Source organism: Ischnura elegans, chromosome 9 (genome assembly GCF_921293095.1).
Source record: "Ischnura elegans chromosome 9, ioIscEleg1.1, whole genome shotgun sequence".
Classification (NCBI taxonomy): Eukaryota; Metazoa; Arthropoda; class Insecta; order Odonata; family Coenagrionidae; genus Ischnura; species Ischnura elegans.
The window spans coordinates 97,044,378-97,068,109 of record NC_060254.1 but is presented as its reverse complement, the minus strand read 5'-3'; the positions used below and the strand labels follow the sequence as shown (position 1 = coordinate 97,068,109).

At 38.4% G+C, this 23,732-nt stretch overlaps 2 long non-coding RNA genes across 2 annotated transcripts; both read right to left on the bottom strand.

Moving 5' to 3' along the window:
* Window positions 1-6,961: 6,961 nt before the first annotated feature.
* Window positions 6,962-11,231, bottom strand: LOC124166089. Its single transcript, XR_006866396.1, has 3 exons — window positions 10,934-11,231; window positions 8,529-8,581; window positions 6,962-7,057 (listed from the first exon to the last, which is right to left on the bottom strand). It is a non-coding gene; the product is annotated as an uncharacterized LOC124166089 (long non-coding RNA).
* Window positions 11,232-12,259: 1,028 nt separating this feature from the next.
* Window positions 12,260-19,512, bottom strand: LOC124165843. The gene is made up of 3 exons (XR_006866341.1): window positions 18,854-19,512; window positions 17,441-17,493; window positions 12,260-12,328 (listed from the first exon to the last, which is right to left on the bottom strand). It is a non-coding gene; the product is annotated as an uncharacterized LOC124165843 (long non-coding RNA).
* Between the last annotated feature and the right edge of the window lie 4,220 nt (window positions 19,513-23,732).

The window sequence follows — 23,732 nt, the reverse complement described above, 5'->3', positions numbered from 1 at the left end:
CTCATACATTACGTCCATTTGTGGTAATCGAAAGCAAACCAATGCCCCCAGGAGGGTTTTAAACCAGGAAAGCAGGGAGCACAAATAACCTCGGAGTCCTAGATAATATGGAATCCCTGCTGAGAGGGTCTCTTGGGACGAAGTCCAACAGTCATGCTAAGGAGAGAACTCAGCCCTCCCGAAAACGATAAATTCTCCCAATAAATCAGGCTCATTTCATCATAAAAGTTTATTTGTAACTCATTTATATTTACTTCACTTGTGGAACTTTATATAGCCAAAATTAATGGAAGCTAGATTTTATAATTTAATTGTTGGTTTCTTTGAATATATGGAACAAATGGAATAGTGATGAAGTAACTATGAGTTGAATAATTTTAAAAGAAGTAATTTATATTATTTCATCTTAATTTGAAGCGATTCCATCGTGCCTAGCTGTCATGTCTTGTAAATTTTTCTCTTTATATGTTAATACGATTTATCATATTATGTATGTGTATCATCATTCTTTACCATTATGATATCGGTACACACTTATGCCTCTTTGGAAATGTATGAGAGTATTTGGCCACCACTCTCCTCCTCCCTGGGTTCCTCACTCTCTCCCATGGCTCAGCCATGAGTGTGGAGATGCAGCAGTGAGCTCATTCAGCTGAGGGAGAAGCTTCAGATATGTTCAATGAAAGTTTTTTAAGCTGTCTCTCTCTCATGCAATCACTCTTTTTCTACTGAATGTGAAAAGTGTTGTAGTGTAGATACGCAGGCAGAAATTTGCTTGGGATAGTTGGTGCTTTTGTGGTAAGGGAGTAGCCTATACTGATAGTTGTCAATGTCAATTATGTAGGTACTTTCAAATCAATGAGTGAAATGCAAGTTTGATAAAACTTCTTACGTCATTCCCAACCCCCTGTCAGCCTGAGAGCAATAGATCAAAGCTATTTGAGCTGTACTTGGGTGTTATAGGGGTCCTTCTTTCGCACAGAAAAGAAGAATAAAACAATCTCCCTTCAATGCAGTGGGGGGCAAGATAGGGACATCTTTTTTTATTACATAGCTATACCATGCAACCAATGGAATTGATAAAGAAAATGTGACTGATATTGATTAACATGTAAATGCTGGTCCATCAATGCATTCACATCATTTTCTACTCTGGCAAAACAACAGATGACTAATCTGAAAAATATTCCTACTCATAAATTTATGTTGATATAAGCACAACATATTTTACCAGTAATATGTGCTTTGATTAATAATTTTCTCCAGGATTAAGAGCAAACACGCATCAATCCTAGAGATATTTGTCAATAAATTCAATGCCTAGTTTAGGGTCTTTAAGGGTTATTTCGTGCAAAATAACTATGCCCTATGTAAAAATGAACAATGTATCAATTTATTGCGTCACAAATACAAATGAGTCGCACTCAGAGAATCGGCGAATCGCCATGGCCACAGTTTCAGTCACGATTCTGCGCTACGGCTGGCAGGTCTCACTCGCGTGGCCTCAGGGACGCTACTCCTGGAGAAGGGTGCCAAATCCCTAGGGTACCGTTACCCTGCCCTGGCGCCAAGGGTCCTCCGCCTCTCTCCCTCCAGCACCTAGCACATGGAAACCACAATTAGGGCACAAAGTGACATTAGATTACCGCAGAACAAGATATGTATCTCTTTTGATATAAAATACATTTTTATATTTAAAAATAATTAAAATTTCACAATGAATCACATAGCAAACAAGAGTATGAGAAAATTCTCAAATCAAGGTTATAATATTGAGAAGACAACCAATGAAAGTATTGGTTTGTCTGATGCCAACATATTTGGAGACAGTAGGGTTGCACCAATAGCAGCCTTACATGTTGAATCCTAGAATGCCAGCAAAGGATCCAGGCTTATAAGGCTTACAGGCCAGTATGATTATAAAGTGTGCCAAAAAAACTATGCATTGTTATTAACTAATTTTGGGTTATTTTTACTGTGTTCAATTCAGCTGTTACTCCAAACAAAACAGCATGTATTTCCCTGTTAGTATTTCTCATATTAGTATTTACACCAGTGAGGGAATAGATACCCCAATAAGACTCAGCAGTGGAATAACAAGGAATATGCCTTTAGTGGAAATAGGGAGCTTAGAGAGGGGGATGAGGGTGGGTAGTGGGGGCTAACCCCCAGAAAATGAGGAATTAAGGAAAATTAAAAAATAATATTGTGGTATAAACATACTATGTTGTTGATCTTAATTTTAATAATTGTATTTGTCGTGGCAACACTTAAGTTGTTTACTTAAACTGTGTTATTCTTGCTGAATAAAACCTTGATTAGGTTTTTACTGAAACTGATATTTTACTACAATTTATTCAGCAAGAATTCTTTAGTAAGATGGAACAGCTTTTAAAGCCAGAAAGATTTGATACTGACCCTTCACATGTGGGTGCTGAATCGAAGTGGAAACACTGGAAAAGAACATTTGCTAATTTCCTGGGCCAAGTGAACAAGGTTTCAGAAGATGGTAAACTGCAATTACTCTGCAATTATGTATCTGCTAACGTCTTTCGGTATATTAGTGACTCAGAAAACTACTCAGATGCCATCAAAATACTAGATTCATTATATATCACAAAACGAAATGAAATATTTGCAAGACACTGCCTAGCATCTAGAACTCAGCAGACGGGTGAATCAGTCGATGAATATCTCCAGGTATTAAAACAAATGAGCAAACATACCTGAAATAAAGAATAAGAAAATAAAGAATAATTAAAGAATAATTCAAGTAAAATAAAGAATGAGAAAATTATGAGATGGCGACTTGAATTAGCTAATTACAAATTCGATATCATTTACCGACCAGGCAACCAAAACACAACTGCAGACACAATGTCGAGGATTACAGCAAGTACCTACTTAGAGGGAAGAATGAACCTCAAAGAACTACATGATGCTTTATGTCATCCGGGTGTAACAAGAATGCACCACTGGGTTAGAGCTAAAAACCTGCCCTACACACTAGAAGAAATTAAAGGAGTGATTAATTCTTGCACCTGCTGCAATGAATTAAAACCTCGATTCTGTAGAAATGAAGGGCAGCTTATAAAGGCAACTTCTCCATTTGAGAGATTAAGCTTAGACTTCAAAGGACCCTTACCTAGCTCATCCAAGAACCGTTTTCTACTGACTATTGTTGATGAATATTCAAGGTTCCCTTTTGCATTTCCTTGTACAGATATTTCGGCATCTACTGTTGTGAGAGTATTGACTATGGTGTTTTCGCTCTTTGGTACACCAGCTTATATACATTCCGACAGAGGAGCTTCGTTCATGTCACATGAACTGAAATCATTTCTCACCTCCTTAGGCGTTGCTACAAGTAGAACTACTGCCTACAGCCCCCAAGGAAATGGTCAGGTCGAAAGATACAATGGAATAATATGGAAGACTGTACTTTTGACCTTAAAGTCAAAAGGGTTAAAGACAGAACAATGGGAAGAAGTGCTTCAGTCAGCACTTCACTCTATTAGATCACTGTTGTGCACCTCAACAAATGCTACCCCACATGAACGTATGTTCACTCATCCCAGAAGATCTTTCAATGGTCGCTCCTTGCCTACATGGTTAACTAAACCAGGTCAAGTTTTAATGAAAAACCATTTGCGGCACAGCAAGTATGACCCGATTGTTCAGGAAGTCGAATTAATAGAGGCAAATCCAGACTATGCATATGTAAAGCTTCCCAATGGGCAAGAATCAAGTGTTTCCATTAGACATTTGGCTCCAAGAGGGGACTTCCCAGTCAAGCTTGACGGACCTCCCTTGAGCCCATCTATTGACTCCGGAGAACTGACATCACAAAACTCCTCATGCGATGAAGAGACAGGGCAAGATAAGGGCATACCTAATTCGAGTAAGAGTGTCTCTGAACAACCCAAGAGTCCATCTCCACAGAAAGGTTCTCCACGTGGACGGCAGCGAAGGCTACCAGCTTATCTAAATGACTACATCAGATACTAATCGATTTTTAGTGGGGGTGAATGTGGTATAAACATACTATGTTGTTGATCTTAATTTTAATAATTGTATTTGTCGTGGCAACACTTAAGTTGTTTACTTAAACTGTGTTATTCTTGCTGAATAAAACCTTGATTAGGTTTTTACTGAAACTGATATTTTACTACAAATATAAAATGCCTGAACATGAATTTTACATCATTTTTACGCTTTTAATTTAACTTTGGGCGGGTGAAGTTATTGTATGTCCAAACTAGACAATGGTTTTAAATAATGTTTTGATTTCCCTGACGCTTTGGGAGGGATACATTCGCACATCCTCCTGCCCGTAATAACACCACTAGGACTCACAGCAATTAAAAAAGCAAAAAAAAATATTTAAAACTATTGCCCAGTACATATTGACATGGATTAACTGCAACCACTTAAAGTTAAATAATTAGTGCCTAAATGATGTAAAATGTATTTCTTGGCATGTGCTATTTTGAAAATTTTCATTCCTCCTCCCCCCTTCCCCCCCCCCCCACTGAAGCATATTCCCAGTAACGCCACTGATTAACACTATTATCCAGCTATAATAATTATATGCGCAATTATTATTGGTAGGTATACAAAGTATGTAGAAATTTATATATGAGTATCTTTTTTTGTTCAGATTTCAACATTCATTTTCATCTCAAAATTAAAAATTATTCCTTTCTGAAGTAGTCCATCTACAGTTTCAAACTCCAATATCATAAAACCCTAGTAAGCTCAACGTAAATAATAGAGAATTTGAAATGTATAGTTTGAGGTTTCACTTGGTGAAATTTTTACATGTTGAATCAAAAAACCTTGTAGATTTCAAAAAAATGATATTAATATTGACCAGTTTCATCGCTGTGCATCAGTGTCCGTTAAAAATACAGGATATAGGAAGAGTTTGACCTTATATGTTGAACAATGAGTCAGTAGGGGTTGAAGGCTGGACAAAATGGGTTAACTAAGAAGGAGGGTATGGTGGCCATTAAGTAATTCGAAGTTACAATAACCACTTAATAGAAACTCTTTCTAGTAAACAAAAGCTACCATAGCACAAATCAGTATCTGTAGGAATTTTTTGCATGAAATGAGACAAATATATAAATAATGTATGCCTAGAAAAATGATTAAAAAAACAGATCCCATACCATTTTGATTATCTGCTGGAGGCTAGGGGCAGGTGTCATTCCCCCTAATGTTCCGGTTAGACTCATAGTCAGCAGTTATGGCTGAAAAACAATTTAAATGAAATTCATTAACAGCCAGCTTATATTGAACTATGGCTGATCTACCCTTATTATTACGTATGCTAATGCTCCTGGTATGTATAATAGTATGACAAATTTTACATGCCATTGGACCTTAACCTGTGCTGGGCCGCAAGGACACCAGGATGTATCCCGCTGCACCCTCCTGTTCCAAAATTGACGAATTTTACGGTCAGAATACCAACATTGACCAGTCCCTTAAATTCAATCATGTCTCATTCAATGGCATAATTAACACTGTCTTGAGTAAAAAAATAATAATTTAATTTAATATGATTCAAACTGGTAAGATTCAATTCAATCTCAAAAGGGTGAGGATATAAATTCCAAAATTAATTATTGTATTCCACACCCCCACACTCCCCTGCAGTCCTCCTCCTGAATACTCCTGGCACCCTCTGGCCATGGCCGTCCACTGTCGTAAGATGGGACCCAGCACAGGCCTGCGTTTAACCCTTCCGCACGGGACGTCGGGTGTGGCCGACGGGCATTTTCATACGCAGAAGACCTGACGTCAGGTATAGCTGTTGCACATTTTATTACAACCTACCGGATGTCGGCTCTTGCAGATGCGAGGGAAGGGAAGTAACCACTGAGGTAGCAATTGTCGGATGCATTCAGGCCCGGCCTGAGACCCAGCTTAGCGAGTCCTTAGGGCCAGTGGTCCAGCGAGGGGGGGATTAGGGGGATAAAACCCCCCCCAGAGCTCTGATTTTTTAAAAAGTTAAATCCATTTTACTTAATTGCTTTAACATTACTTATAGAATTTTGTGAGGCTTTACAAAATATCCCTCAGAAAGTCGTAAAACTCACTATTTATCCAAATTTTTCTCTGGGAGGGCCCCCGCACCTCCTGCTTACCCTTGCGGGTATGCCATATCCCCAGACACGGACGTATTAGTTGTGCCTAAAACCCCTCCTAGCCTCAATTCCTGGTTGCGCCTCTGCTTAGGGCCACTCCGCGGCAATTAAGCCAGACCCTTTCACTCATTTATGATCATCCTGGCTGTAGGAATCCGTTGCGAGGTGGTTATATTGTCAATAGTTTTTCCAATGATATATTTTGTGCTTACAACAATTTTTTCAATGCTTTGAAATGAATTCTTCGTTTTGATCTGAGATTAAGTAATTTGTAAACAAAATTTAAGCGTTAAAAATAACAGCCTTACATACTTAGAGCCTTAATCCCTTATTCATATTTAGTAACTTTGTTGTTATTAACACAAGAAACCTGTTTAAAAATCCTCATTGCTTAAAAAAACAGTTATTCTTATATAAGAGTAAATTATTGAAAATCAAATACAATGTTTGGTGAAGAAACACTGGTAATGCAGTAAGTTGACCATGGATTGGTGCTATGATAAGGTTAGAGGGTGTAGTCCAGTGGTCGGGGTAAGGGACGGACGCTGATCGCTGGGCGTTGAGCTGGGTCCCAAATCAGAGGGATGAAAATACCCAGGCAACTCACCCTCGAAACAGAGCTCCGTACAGAGAGATTTGAAATATTCTAATGCAACTTGTAGCACGAAAATGTTTTCCTATTCTAGCCGCCAGTGGGAAAGATTTAAATGAAGATAATAGATATTCTTGGAAATTAACATTTGCATTTAGGAAATATTTTTTGAATAAAATTTGACTAATACATAAAAAATTTATATTCAGAAAAATCAAAGTAAAAATAGATCTCATACCATTTTGATGATCATCTGGAGGCTAGGGGCAGCTATCATTCCCCAAATTTCATATATTGTCAGGTGTTATTGCTGGAAAATCAATTCACATGATATTCATTAGGAGCCAGCTTGTATGTGTTTTGAATGATCCACCCTTATCATTATGTATACTCATGTATGGATTCAAAGAAACGTGAAATATTATTTTCCATTTATCAATACTGAAACATCTAGAATGAGGCTTTCTCACTTGAAGAATTAGATGTTAGATTTGGCCAGTGTCAAAATGTTTTTTTTTTGTATTGAAGCTCTTTGGAGAGCCGTATATCAGACCACTAATAAAATGAACCCCTCTCCTCCTGTCCTTTCTGTTCGTTCCTTCCCTTCCCCAAATGCTAGCGCTTTGTGCCTTCAAATAACTATACGTATGTATGGATGTATTGCGTTTGTATTGTATTGGATTGTATGCGTGAAGCAGTAATATTTCGCCCGTGGTACTTTTCCAGTTCACTGCTTAGGGGTTCTGTTTTTTCAAAAATCAACTGCTCGATGGAAAAAGAGTTCAATTTATGTCTTGAGGGCGAAAAGTCCTCTGTAGCCACGGGCATCCTCATCATAGGCCACTTAGTGTGAAAATTCTTTGAGCCAATGGTTTCTTCTTTGGTTCGTTTAGGGTGCATTGACCCTTTTTGTCATCCAGGATTTATAATGCTTTGCTTGGAACAATGCTTTTTTATGATTTCCATGCTTTAAATAGTTCAAATTGAGCATTTAAATAAAATTATTATGCATGTTATGGCGGTACATCATATGTTGCAACTTTTTTATTTTTCAAAAACAGAGGGTTTTAATTGTTAAATTATATATTTAAAAATGAGGAATAAACGTTATTCAACTCATTCATAAAGAAGAGCAAAGTCCATTTTTATTGAAATGCACATCCATATAAATATATATTTTGGATGCTAATGATTTAAAAAATGCACGAATATTGTAAAAATGGCTGGATTTTTCAGTAGGGCTTTAAATTTAGCGGCCGGAACTCAAAGTGTTAAAAGAAAATTAGAGTTTCCTTTGAGTTATGTTTCCCCTTCGGGCGTGTCAAGAGGTGTGCCTACGCGGCAGGATGTCCAACGACAGAAATTGCGTGACGTCATACACGTGACATAACACAAGCTAATGCAAAAACAACAAGAAAAAGGACACATAGGGTACAACAAGAAGAGGAACTAAGGCGTTTTGGGAGGATGAGAAGTACTTGTGTACTAACTCTGGTCGCAATCTGTGTAGCAATGGCAATGTGCATAGCAGACAGACAAACAGACATCTTCTTTTAAATATATAGAAGATAGTTAGCTAGATTTATAGAATACCTTATATAGGAGGAATAGGGGACGCTCAACTGAGTATTGAGATTAATTCACAATTGAATTGCGTTGGGACGATTAGAATGGTAGAAGGTATTTCAATCTTGTTACAATCTACGAGTGAGGGATGAATACCATTTCTAGGAACTAAGCTACAGAAATTCCAATTGAAAAACTTGAAAATGTCTAAATACCTCTAGGTGGTTGGCCGCCGACGTGCCAGGGAATTGGCCTAGATGTTATGGCCCTGAAATAGTGAAGGCATATAAATGTATTGATGAAAATTAGAACTGTGTCACATTTAAACATTAGATAAAATGTTACTCTAGACCTAATGTTGTGTGGTTGAAAGTAAATACAAATATTATCCAAGATTATTACAATCTTTTCCGAGAAAACTTTACCTTTTTTAGAATAATGGTGTTTTTTGGGGAGGATACTTGCATTCAGAAATGTACAATGGAAGACATAAGTGATAATTACATAGGGGTTAGTATTTGCTATCAATGCTACCATGGGAACAGATTATTCCACAGCAAGGTACTATTGTTTTCAATAATTTGTTGAAACCACACATTCGATTTCCCTATCAGGGCCAGATCAGTAAAACTTGGTTAGCTGGCACACAAGGCAAGCTGCACCCTTTGCTTTTTAAGCCAATAAGAAAGGTCAAGGATGTGACTGAACTAGCAAAATTGGAATAAACTACAGGGACAAAAGTCTTACAATTAGTGGAAGGAATGTATTGAGGAAACTCATACATGTACATGCACATGTTGGGCTGTCGGAGTAATTTTTACGGACTCCATTGTGAGGTTCATCCCCCACACATAGAATAAACATCTGTTAGATATCTAATAGATATCTACAGATAGATATATAGTTATCTAATAGACATCTATCGTTGATATCTATTAGATATATTATTGTCACAACAGCAGCATGTCTAATAGATATCTACTGTAGATGTCTATTATATATCTACTATAGATGTCTATTAGATATCTACTTATCTATGTTTTATACTCATCTATATCTATAAATAAGATTTCTCATTCCTATGCTTGATGCAATTAACATTAGTGAAAACTTGTCACCGTATGATCAAAATGAAAACTACAAAATATTCTGACATGGCATAGCATCGATCCCAAGCCCTTATTGTGAGAGCCGGATGTTCTCACCACTAGACCAACTAATCCTGATGGTGAAAAGGCGCTATTTTGGGATTATATAACACTTGTTAAAAATACCGCTCTGAAATTAATTAATTACAGCATAATTTTTTTTCTCATTATATTAATTAATTACTGCCAAACTAAGGCCCATTCAATGGAACCATTATCAGTTTAGAGATGTGTTCGCCATTCCGAAATGCCATAAAAAATACGGCGTAAAAAAGGCAGAATAAGGTGCGTTGTCTCCTCTTGTCAGTTAGTCAGTTAGTTATACTGGTAGTGTTTCTCATATTAGCATAGGCAGATCTTGTGGGGGGCTCAGGGGCATGGGTACCCTTAGACCCTTAAAAATAAGCTTTAATGATTTTTAATAGGGTCCCATTATCATTGCGTTCATTTTGTATTACGAGGTATCCTAGTGCCCCCCCCCCCCCCGGAAAAAATCCTGTATACAGAATTTCTTGTACCCCCCAGAAAGAAATCCTGGATCCGCCCCTGCATATTTAGTACGTATTTACACTATTATCCAACTAGACCGTATACATACAATTACTTTTGATAGGTTCTCAAAGTATGCAGAAATATTTTAATACGAGTATCGTTTTTTTGGTTCAGATTTCAAAATTCATTATCATCTCAAAATTCAAAATCATACATTAATTGTCCCAAAAGTTCCTTGGTACATTTATGGGCTATAATGTCTTTTATAAAGTGAAACCACAGGTTCAAAAAACATTCATAAATTTAAAGATGATACTATGAAATGTCTTGGCTATTGTTTAAATTAATGTCTCAATAAAAATTTGAGTGCACTAATATATTTTATAACGCTCACAGGGCATGGTTGCAAGTAACTTGTTGCAGCTAAGAAACAAAAAATTCATTGACAGTCTGCCCTGCAATGTATGAAATTGCTGTGATACGACATCTGCTGTTATCTGAAAAAGGATAAAAATGAGTGATTGGGCAAATCCACAATTTTAAGAAATCCAAATACAAAAAGAATCTTTCACCAATTTGAATCAAATCTTGAATCCATATTCACAAAATCTGCATAAAAAATGTTAAAAATTTAAAAGTTATAAATGCAGGATACAGGAAGAGCATGGTCTAATACATATATAATACATATACTACTACTTAAATGAGTTATTAGTGGAAGAAAGCTGGCAACAGCACGTAAGCTAAGAAACATGGTGGGGGCATGGTGGTCATTAAGTTATTCAGAGTTACAAAACCTATTACTAGAAACTCTTTCTAGTAAACAAAAGCCACCATAGCATAAATCAGTTTCTGGAGGAATTTTTCTACCACAGAAGTGAATGATTTTGAATGTGTATGTATTTTTTTATGGTTGGTAGTGAGTCTAATATATAAAAAATGTATATCTAGAAAAATGATTACAAAAACAGGTTTCATACCATTTTGATGATCTGCTGGAGGCTAGGGGCAGGTCTCATTCACCACATTTAGCGATCAGACGCATAGTCAACTGTTATGGCTGAAAAACAATTTGAATGTTATTCATTATGAGCCAGCTAAACCCTTTCAAGATGGTGGAGTTCTCTCCTTAGCATGAGAGCTGGACTGAGCCTCAAGCAAATCTTCCATCCCCTCTGTACGGAGCATGAATGCAGGACATTCATCAAGAATGGTCTCCCATATAATCACACACACTCAGCACCAACCTTTTTCGAACCTTCCTAGTGGGAACTCTGCAATATCTCTCCGTGTGTAGTTGATCTCCCTCTTTCCGGGGTTCATAACCCTAACTGCGTCATTGGTTTGTGGTCAATTCATGCTTTGTTTATATTAATTAGCTTCATGGATAATTGCTGCATGCTTGTAAATTGCAGAATTTGAATCAAATTCCTCATTTTATTCTGAGATTTTTCTAATTTAAAACGGAGCTCTACTGTCAATGTTAACGATTTAACGCATCAAAAATTTCCATCTTGATGTTTATACTGAAATCCTGATATAAGTTAATATTTATGGTAGACTTTTGCTTAAAAGTTTTAAATGTTGCTCAAAAGTAAAACAATTCAATTCTTAGTTTGTATTTTTTGAGGAAGGAACAAATAAGGAACTTATTTATTTTGCAAACGGAACGGATGGAAGGAACAATTGCATGACCAAAGTCCCCCCCCACAAAGAGGGGTAATATAAGACGAGGGGCCCGAGTACCTGCTCCAAGATTTCGAGGGTATGGCCTAAGTCCTTATGTGCTTGGTCCTGAAACTAAGACTTCACAAACCCTTGACTGTCATAAAAGGCAGAGTACAAGGAAACGTATAATTTCGGCATTCGGCCTGATTAGCAAAATCTCTGATGAAAAGTTTTTGGCTTTCACCTCCCAGGTCAAGAAACGTCCCCCTGCATACTTTTGTCATAAGTAGCGAAAGAGTTAAAATGTATTTTGAATGATCTACCCTTATTATTATATATGATATTGCTACTGGTATTTTTTGTATATTGTATGATAAAGTTCATGTGCCATTGACCTTTAAATGAAGATAGTAGGTATTCCTGGAAATTAATGGGTGCATTGAGTAAGTTACCTTCTTCTAGTAAAAAAAAAGCTATCACGGCATAAATCAGTTTCTGGAGGAATTTGTCTACCATAAAGGTGTATTATTTTGAAAGTGTATGTATTTGTTTTTTTTTGCATGATATGAGACCAATTAAATAAAATTTGTACCTAGTAAAATGATAACAAAAACAGATCTCATACCATTTTGACGATCTGCCAGAGGCTTGGGGCAGGTGTCCTTCCCCAAATTTTTCATTGGACTCGTCCCAGTCACGTGTTATGGCTGGAAAATCAATTTACATGATATTATTCAGAAATCAGCTAAAATTGAACAATGGATGATCTACCCTTTTTATTACTTATATTATTGCTCCTGGTATTTATAATTAGTATGATAAATTGCATCTGCCTATTGCCTATAAATAGAGGTCCATGGAAGTGGTTTTATTTTTTGCTAAAATTCATTATTAAACCATGTGATTTCGGTGTTATAGAAAATCTTGGCGGTGTAATTATAATGCTACAATTTTTCCACGTTTATAGCCATTTATTTAATGGTACACGTTTCATGAATACTACTTTTACTAAGCATTTTACGTAACATTTAACACAATTTTGATTGTACTAAATTTCTGATAAATCAAAATGAAGGAAATGGTCAAGTTATATTGGTTGACGGTACATGAATGGCTCAATGGCTATGTAGTCTTGGCAAATGCAATTGGCAAATGGCAAATCCCCACAACCTTATATGTATATACTTGGATAGCCATTCCAGAAATTTTGGATTGTCAAGTTTCTCTACACTAAATAAAGCCTTTAAAACTGCTTCAGCAGTAGCAACAACAAGCTCCTCCTTCGCTTTCTTTGACTGAGTGACTGTGTGTTCAAATTTTTTATTGCAAACTTAGCATAGTAATATGTGCTCTGTCTTTCACAAAAAATCCTTCTGAGCTGAATTCACTTACCCTGGTATGAGCAGTATCACTAGATTTTGGAATTTTAAAATTCCTTTCCTTCGTTTGATATTTAAAGCTGGAACCATGATAAATAACAGTCCAACCGCAAAGACAACCACCCATGATGGTGTTTTCAAACTGAGTTCTGGGTAGTTATCGTAATACTATATAACTTACAAATTGGCCAAAATCTTTCATGTCGTGCGTTCCCTTTCAATAACCCTCACCCAGGTGTTGAGGGAAGGTAGGACAGCAGCTAGATACAACAAAACCGCTTAGTTTTGATTACAGCCGTTGCCAATGGGAAAGAAGCACACATAGCAAAACATAATCGGATTCAAAGAAAAGTGAAAAATTATTTCCCATTTATCAATCCTGAAACATCTAGAATGAGGCTTTCTCACCTAAAGAATTATCTGTTAGATTTGGCCAATGTGAAAATGTTTTTTTTTTGCATTGAAGCTCGTGGAAGAGCCGTATATCAGACCACTAATAAGGAGAACCCCTCTCCTCCTGTCCTTTCTGTTCCTTCCTTCCCTTCCCCAAATGCTAGCGCTTCGTGCCTTCAAATAACTATGCGTGTGCAAGGATGTCTTTTAATGAATCGAATCGCTCAGTTGACGGGACGGCACCATTAACGGTTGCCGTGGTCACCACGACACCCATTTCAATCTGGCCCGGCAGTGCACCGTCCATGGCGTGAAATACAGGCAGTGCTACGTAGAGGCCGCTTTCTGACGAAACGACTCTTTGCAATCAAGAAATTTCCAGCAGATATTATCAGTGTTATTTTAAAGCACATAAAACTATACTATCTTAATACTAATATTTGGAGTTATTTTTACTGTATTCAAATCAAATATTCCTCAAAACAAAACAGCATGTATTTTCCTGTTAGTGTTTCTCATATTAGTACATATTTACATTACGAGGGGGGACCTAACGGCTGAGAGAAGGATCTGCTTTTCCCGTAAAGGGTTTCAAGCAGTGATATTTTCTGAGTCAGTGTGCGTATCCTGGTCGCTCTGAGTGCATCTGTTTGTCTTTGGGATTTTTTCAGTTAATCAACTTCTTCCGATTTTGCGAAAACGTGTAATGGCTGACTGCCGGGAGCAACGTTCGGCTGTGAAGTTTTGTTTTTTTTGTGGGGGAAAACTCCCGCAGAAACTCTAGTGATGCTCAAAACTGCATTTGGGAATAGCACTCTCAGTAAAACACGTGTCTACGACTGGTTTTTCGCATCTTAACCAAGGACAGATCTCGATTGATCACCATCCTCGTTCAGGGCACCCGTCAACATCTAGGACGGACAACAATGTTGCAAAAATCCACTCCTTCGTTCAAGAAGATCGTTGCCGAACCATTGAAGGACTTTGTAGATATTTTGCAGAGGTTAATGGAAATTATCCGGAAAAAAGGGGTGGATCTTTGGCGCACAGGTGATTGGCTCTTCCATCATGACAACGTACCCGCCCACACCGTGATGTCCATTAAGTGGTTTTTGACAAAAAACGGCATCACGCCAACTGTTCACCCCCACTATTCACCAAATATTGCCACCTGTTACTTTTTCTACTTCCTAGACTGAAAACGGATAGGAAAGGAAAACGTTTTGGGACGGTAGATGAAGTAAAACAAAAATCGCTGAAAGGCTTAAAGAATGTTGATTGAAGTGAATTAAAAAATTGTTTTGAACAGTCGAAGTAACGATTAGATGAATGTGTTGACGTCAGTGAGGATTACTTAGAAGGTGATAAAAATTTGTCGAGAAAATATTGTTTATTGAAAAAGTTATTGCGAAATTCCTGTTGTTTTTGGCTCCCCTCATGTATCATCCAACTAGAACATGCACAATTACTCTTGATAGGAACTCTAACTATGCAGAAATTTTTTTTATGAGTACCTGTTTTTGGTTAGATTTCAAAACTCATTAGGTATCATATTGAATTTCAAAACTATTCATTTCTTATCCCTAAAAGATGTCTTAGTATGTCGGCTGGAATGCTTTTTGAATGTCACATAACGGGTTTTACAGACATATATATCTAAAGATGGAGCATAGAAATCTCCAGGTAAATATTTAAATAAAGTTAACTTCAAAAACTTCATTGCACTAATATGCTTATATCCTAAAATGTTTTCTAACGCTCACAGGGAATGGTTGCATGTAACTTGCTCTCCTAGATTTTAGTGACGAGGAGAAACAGTGGCATTAACCAGGACCTATGCCACCCTGAGCTTCCCAGGCAACTGCCCAGAGTGACATAGCTAGTGGGCAACCAAACGCCCAAACAGCAAAATTAAATTGTTTTCCACATTTAAAATTTTATTTTTGTATGCTACCTCCTTGTGTAAATTTATTATTATATTTGCAGAAGGAAAGCTAGACTTAGTGAAAAAAAAGCTCATAAAGTTTCATGGTTATAAAACATGTATATAATAAAAACATATCACTGCCACTCATTATGTTGGTTTTGTAAAATATAAGTGTATTAAACTATTTGGATTAAAATGTTCATATTATCTCAAAAAATGCTCCCTAGTATTTCATTTTAACAGAAAAGGTACACTGCATTATACACAAAAGAGGTGATGCTATACAGTGGCTCAGGGAGGGGACCGGCTTTGGGGGATAAACCCCCTCCACCCAGAATTTAGAGGAATTTTTTAACTTAATCCATTTTACTTAATTGGATTGATATTAATCATGGAAAAGTGTAAGGATCGATAGAATATCCCTCAGAAAGCCGTAAACCTCACCATTTTGAACCATTTATCTTAAAATTTTCTGGGGGAGGACCCAGCACCAGCCGCTTACCATGGCGGGCATTCCATACCCTCCAGATCCCCTAGTGTTGATTGCCCCCTCTGAAATTCCCCTATCCTTAATTCCTAGCTGCATCCCTTTCCCCGGACCGCTTAATTGGTATATGTAATTATATTCCATACCAAACCCCCCTTTAGTAGGGCGATACAACAGTGGTTTGCTCTGTGTTTTCCCTTTAGCTGGCCCTGGCATTGATGTACAAATCTGTAATCAAATTTTGACCGCAACAAAGATAAGAGTGTTGTCCACAAGCAATCTTGTTCTTTTCCTAATCCAATCAATTCCACATTACAATATTTGAGTGCTCAAATTTTGGGGCTTTAATGGATTCTAGGGTGTTGGCAGATTTTATCATTGCAGTTTTTAAAGCATACAAGCCTCAAAGTCTCTAAGTCTGGATTTACAGACTTTTTAGTTGTGTTCGCTAGAGTTTCCTTGTGTTCACCCATCCCTATTTCTTTGATGCCAAACGTCGGGTAGAATCGACGAGCATTTACATATGCAAACGACCTGATGCCGGCTATAGCTGGTATAGGGGAAGGAAGGTGACTGGTGAGATAGCTGTGGTCGTATGTATTCTGGCACTGCCGGAGACCCAACTTAGGGAGACCTTAGGGCCACTGCACGGTAATTAAGCCCGCCCCTCCCCTTATGGGATCAGCTCTCATCCCACTCCACAATGTTGATTGTAAGGCATTTACGTACATGAGTAGGCCAAAAGTGTCTTGTGAACGCATACCCCAGCTAAAAGGTTTGCGCCGAGTACATTTAAATGGGTAATCATGGTATCCTTTGAGTTATGTTTCCCTTAGGGCGTGACAAGCGGAGTGCCTACGCGTCAGGATGTCCTACCACAGAAATTCCATGACGTCATATACGTGACATAACACAAGCTAATGCAAAAACATCAAGAAAAAGGACACATAGGGTACAACATGAAGAGGAACTAAGCCGTTTTGGGAGGATGAGAAGTACTTGTGTACTAACTTGGGTAGCAATCTGTGCAGCCATGATAATGCGCATAGCAGACAGACAAATAGACATCCTCTTTTAAATATAATTATATAGAAGATGGTTAGCTAGATTTATAGAAACCCATCTTACCTATTATAGGAGGAAGGGGTCAGGGGCGCAGGTAAGAATAAAGGCTGAGGGTGGGGGGGTTAAGCGAAACTACAATACTTTGTGCTGTGTGGGTATTGCATAACAGCCAGGGTAAGCGGGAGCTGGGGATACCCTCTTCCAGAAATTTTTTAAGATTAATGGTGTAAAATGGCGAGCTTTATGCTTTTCTGAGGGATATGTGATTAATCCTAATACTATTCTATAAAGAATACTAATCCATTAAGTAAAATGGATTAAACTTAAAAATTTCTCTGAGCTCTGGGAGGGGGTTTATCCCCCAAAACCCCCCCCACGCTGCGCCATTGGAATAGGGGATGCTCAACTGAGCACTAAGTTTAATTCTCAATTGAATTGTGGTGGAATGATTAGAATGGTGGAAAGTATTTCAATCTTGTTACAATCTAAGACTGAGGGATGAATACTATTTCTAGGAATTAAGCTACAGCAATTCCAATGGAAAACCTTGAAAATGTCATATAGGTACCTCTAGGTGGTTGGCCGCCGACATGCCAGGGAGTTGGCCTTGATGTTATGGCCCTGAAATAGTGAAGGCATATAATTGTGGATAAACCTCATTAATTTATGAAAATTAGAACTGTGTCACAACTTAAAATTAGAGAAAATGTTACTCTAGACCTAATGTTGTGTGTTTTGAATGTAATTACAAATATTATCCAAGATTATTACAAGCTCTTGCAAGAAAACTTTTACCTTTTTTTAGAATAATAGTGTTTTTAGGAGAGGATACTAGCATTCAGAAATGTACAATGGAAGACATAAGTGATAATTACATAGGGGTCAGTATTTGCTATTAATGCCACCATGGGAATAGATTATCCCACAGCAAGGTACTATTGTTTTCAATAATTTGTTGAAACCACACATCCGATTTTCCTATCAGGGCCAAATCAGTAAAACTTGAACGGCTGGCACACAAGGCAAGCTGCACCCTTTGCTTTTTAAGCCAATAAGAAAGGTCAAGGATGTGACGGAACTAGCAAAATTGGAGTCAAACTACAGGGACACAAGTCTTACAATTAGTGGAAGGAATGTACCGAGGAAACTCATATCCATGCACATGTTGAGCTGTGGGAGTAATTCTTACGGGCTCCATTGTGAGGTTTATCCTCTAATAAAATTATACAGGTGGGAATCTACATATTATTGAAACGGTATGACACACCTTTAACAAAGCTATAATTAGGGCATCTTCGGTGATGTCCTCCTTTGCATAATTTCAATGTTGATAAATGGCCAACACATACTCAGCTAGGAGCGTCAAAGGTTGCAATGTGAGCAGAGTCTGGAAATGAGCACCTATTCTCGTAGCTATTGCCATCATCATTGATTCATTACTAATTATATTCAACTGTGACTGCACACAGACAACTTTGAGTACTTGAGGGGGCTTTGCAGCAGCCAGAAACTATGTACAGTGTCGTTAACCTCAGCTTCAATGTCAATGTGGCAGATAGAAATGTAATTTAATTAATTATGAATTAATTTGATTAAAATCCTTTTACTTCTCCTAGTTTAAGAGTGATAAATGCTATGGAAATTAAATTTTCAATGGAAATGAACTTCTACAAACGAATGTTACTCCCAGAACAGAGTTAATGCGCAATCTTCCCAGCTATGGAAAGAGGAAAGCAGTCAAAAGATCTGTGATTCTCCTAACCTATAAGGCAAGTTGAGAAGCAGAATATCACTCATGTTTGAATGGTGGCAGGAATGGATCCAGATTGCAGGGGGAGGCCCTCCTTTACATTGAGAGGGATCAAAAGATATGGGATTCTACCATTTCAATCCTGTTGGCATTTGCATGAAGTTGATATCTCTCTAGTTTAAGTCCACACCAAGACTTCTAGGCATAAAAACATACGATACATTCACTTACCTCTTGAGGTGGGACTTCGGGCCTCGCCGCGGGTTGCAGGTGGTTTCAATGGTGGTAAAACCTCCCATCCCCATCAGGATGGTTCCGCGACGTTCTTAGTTCCAGGGCCTGGCGGACAAGATCTTCAATCCTTCGCTCTATGACCTCCACCATCCAGTCAATTTCATTTGTGATTGATGCTATATCCATAATTATATTATTATGACGTTGTATGAATACTTCAACTGACGGACGGTGGAGGTCGGGCCCTGGAAAGTCTTCCACCTCTTCCAGCTCCCTGGCAGGGCCCTCTTGTTCGATGTTGAGGTCTTCTACCAGTCCTCCTTCTCCCGGAGGAGGAGAGGCGGGCGTTGATGGTCGGCCCGCCTCCGGGGGTGATGAGGCTGTGGCTATCGGAATCTCTTCTGTTTGTGGTAATTCCACGTCAGCCCCCAGAGTCTCCAACTCCTCCGGGATAGGGCCCTCGGCGGCCAATTCCTCCACCTCTTTGCGTCCTAGGCATCTGCCTATTATAGAGAGGAAATAAAAACTGTGATAGTTTCCTGAATGACAGCTAACCTGACAACCATGAATGTACAATGTGACACATGGTGAGAAGGCAAGAAGTGAACTCGGCCACACGGTTAATTTCGAAAAAGCCAAAGGTGATGGCGAGAGAGAGAGAGGAGATATTTCTCTGGAGTAATCAGGAAATACATGGGAATACAGAAATCACTGACCAACGTCATTAGGGAACATGGATACTCCCTGCTGGGTGTGGGGATGGAAAATACGTCCCATGCTGCTCCAGGAAAAGGCGACAGTGCCATCCACGTGGTGTGGCTCTAACGTAGTATCATATTCTTGCATTTGATCAGTCGATCAAAGTGATCGTTCTTGTTCACAAAGACATTTGCGTCCAGTTCATTCCCACTCCATAGATTTTGCTATCAAAAGTGGATTAGTTAACGACACTTGTAGACTATGCAGGACAGAGAAAGATCGTATCATGCATTTGCCAATTGGAGTCTCGGAGTTTATTGTACAATGAGAAGAATTGGAGAAGAAGCATTAACCCGGGTTCTTCGTGGGGAATCTAAATGAACAGGTCTACACTTAGGCATTTGGGACCCTAAGTGTCTTATATGTTTAACATCTAGTGAGGTTATCAAGCCTCTATTTCACCCTTGCATCGCAAAGGACCCATCTACTTCACTTGGGAATCAATCCAGTTACGATCCCGTACTAACTTGCACAAATTGCATAGCTCTAAAATAAAAATTTTCATTTGAAATATTGAAATATATGCCTCACAATTTTTTTTCTTTTTAGACAAACTTTCAGTGAACTGTGCTGAGAGTACTAATTCATTGTTCTCTTGAAGAGGGGATAATATGGCTCAGTGTGAGTTTACACAGTTTTGTATCCGTTATTCTAGCTATTTTAAGTCGTTCATTAATATGCCTTCACATAGAAATTATTGGGAAGATGTTTGCAAAGGAATGTGTTTATCTCTCATCGACCGGAGAAAAAATTCCCAGCAAACGCCCCAAAAAATCATCATATGCATCGATTACATGTTCGATTCATGATAAATATGATTATCATGTCCCAATTTCTCCAGTTTTTTACTTTGAAGTACTAATACATTGCAATGGAATTGCTGGAGACATACCGGAAAGGAAATCGATTAAATAATGCATGACTACGATAAATTTCCGCCAGGAAAAATAAGGCTGGGAAATAACACCTTCATACGGGGCTCTATCAATCTCTTCCTTGAGTAAATTTACCCGAAAACCAAGGAAAATGCGAATTTCGTTGACATAAAATTATTTTTGAGAGAACTAGATCCTGGTTGCTATGCAGCTCTCTCTGTGGGATGTATTTGAACAAAAAATGGGAAAAATATATATTCTTAAGGGCGTATTACACGGTATAATAAAGTTTAGAAGTTGTTTTGTTACTTACGTATGGTATTACCCATATTAAAAGCTGTTTCCTCCAAAAAAACAGTCGTTTTTATACGTGCTCTCGGTTGCTGCGTGTGCTTTTTTGCAAAGATTGCAGGCATATTAACGCACTCCTAGCAACGTGCGGCTATCGGCTTCTGAGGGCATTGTTGTGAGGAAAAGCATGCGGCTGTGTATATACCTATATATTTCATTGCGAATATACTGTTCTAAGAATCAATAAAGTGCCGTATTTTCAAATTAGTACAAGTATTTTCACTGACATTATCTACTTTCACTGACATTAAAATGTTTTACCCTCGCGATGACTCTTGATTTTTCGAAGTCGATCGCATGTCCGGTGGCTTCGTGTACCGCTACGGCTGACTTTGAAGAGTAACCCAGTCGAATGGCCCCTTTGTGCTCTTCTGTTAGAGTTTTGACCGTTCGTCCCGTTGCCCCGATGTATTTCTTCTCGCACGTTCCGCAGGGTATTTTGTATACTCCTTCCCTTGGCATTTCTCAGGAGGTGTCGTACTTGGGTGTGTGGTTTAAAATGGCTAATGGCTGTGGCTTAATGGTCAAATTTCCGAAGGATGTTGCCGATCTTATCTGTCGTTCCTTTCACGTAGGGGAAGAAGGCTTTATTTTTGGCTAATGATGTTTTCTCTGTCTTGGGATTTTTCCTGTTGTCTCTGTGGATAATGTTTTTAAAATTGCGGGATATAGCTCCGTTGTCGTAACCATTAAGACGTAGGATGGTTTTCAGATTAATAGTTTCTGAAGATAGATTCTTCGGGTCACTCAGCCGGATCGAACGTCCAATTAGAGAGGGCATCACATCGTTTAATTGAGCAGGGTGGTGATGAGAACTGGCATGGAGATGCCGATTTGTTGACGTCGGTTTTCAATACACGGCGTGGCCTAGGCTTCCGTTGTCATTCTTCTTCACCAAGACGTCGAGAAATGGCAGTTTTCCTGACTCTTCTATCTCCATGGTGAATTTAAAATTGCTATTAAGTGTATTTAATTATTAAAAAAATTCTTCTAACTTCCGTTGACCATGCGTCCAAATGGTGAAAGCGTCGTCTATGTACCGTTGCCAATATTTGGGTATATGCACTGCATTTTTGATTGCCACTGTTTCCAAGTGTTCCATATAAATATTCGCCTCCGCTGGAGAGATGGGAGATCCCATCGCCGCTTCTGATATTTGTTCGTAAAAATTGTTTCGCCATCGGAAGAATGTGCTGTGCAGGCAAATTGATGTCAGAGAAGCGATACTCTTGTCAAACTTTTCTTCTATTAGTTTCAACGCCTCTTCTCCAGGTATATTCGTGGAGAGTGATGTGACGTCAAAGCTGACGAGAATGTCCTCCGGGTTCACCCGTACGTTCTTAACGATTTATAGGAAATGCTTTGAGTTCTTTACGTACGATTGGGCTTCCTCTACTTTAGGTAGTAGAATTTTTGCTAATTATTTGGCCAGCTTGTGCGGTGAGGCGTCTATGGCGCTAACGATAGGTCTTAGCGGTATATGTTCCTTATGTATTTTGGGTAACCCATAAATACGCTTCAGAGGTGAATTGCATCGAAGTTATGCTTAATTTCACGAAAGTACTTGCTTGTTCGTTAGCAATCATGATTCCCGAAGGAGTGTTTTTTCTCCACTTTTTTATTTCTTTCACTGAAACATGCGTTAAATCCTAAATTTATGATTTTCAATGAGAACAATGTTAATCTGAGAGGGAATCTCTCATATGCGCACTTTACGTCGTTTCTACCGTCCTTTTACTAGTAGTTTTTTTTAGTAATTTCGATCGAATTGCTGTTATCATTTTGATAAAATTTATTTAACTGTTTTTGATTTTTGGTCATCATCACCGAAATATACAGTGTTCTATATGAGCGGAACATTTTTACAAATTTCATCAGAATTTGATATTCCTGACTAATTTTTTTAACAGTGTAATCGTAAGGAGGAATATTTGTCGATTTTCGTAGAATTCCATTGGCCCAGGAGAACAGCAGACAATTTGGTTCTCGGCAGGGGGTGATCACTCAATATCATGAAGCATGCAAGAGGATTCCCACATGAACACCACAAGATCATGAAAACGTTCCGCATATTAACAAATTATACTACCATATCCATGGAAAGGCAAAACTTGACAACTACTTTTGAACTTAGTCAGCTAGATCACGCAAAACATACTGTGAGAGTTACGAGACAATTTCCGAAACATGCATAAAGAATACATTTGTTAGTAGGCTACATCACAACTAAACGAATATAACCTATTAGTAAGCTCTAACGCTGCCATTATAGTCTCTTATTGATCGTGTAAAAAACAACATTCTGAATCTAAGTGTTGTACATTCCATATCTCTTCATCTATTGTTATGATCTGATCTATCGTAGTAACCGCACAGACAACCACGCTAGTACCGCTTTAGACGACCACGAAGACCTAGTGCATCGCATGCTGCATGTTGGTGTACACTCACCCCCTGCCAAACACAAATGAAGAGGCTCGCAGTGCATTATACCGATGTATCATCATTCAGGCCAGGCAAATGTCTAAAAACCTATCAATAAGTCCTAACTCTGCCGTTATAGTCTCGATCAGTCTCTCTAGTGTCTATCTGTTCTACAGACTATCTCTTATTTTATTCTTGTGATCAAATTTGCTGCAGGGGAAGTGACCTTTATTAGTGATCAATGTAGACTACGCAGGTAAGTGACGTCTCGGTAGGTATATAGGGCCCTTGGTCTCTTCTCCCTCTCCCCTCCCGACTTCGCCGACGCTCTTGAATACCTCCCCCTAACCACAACTCCACCCAACGACGCGCAAACCGAACCTGTCCCTACCGCCTTCATGACGCACTCGGACTCAAATCCAGGAAAAAGTTTTTACTTTGCTTTGGGATATTTGTGCTAGGCAACC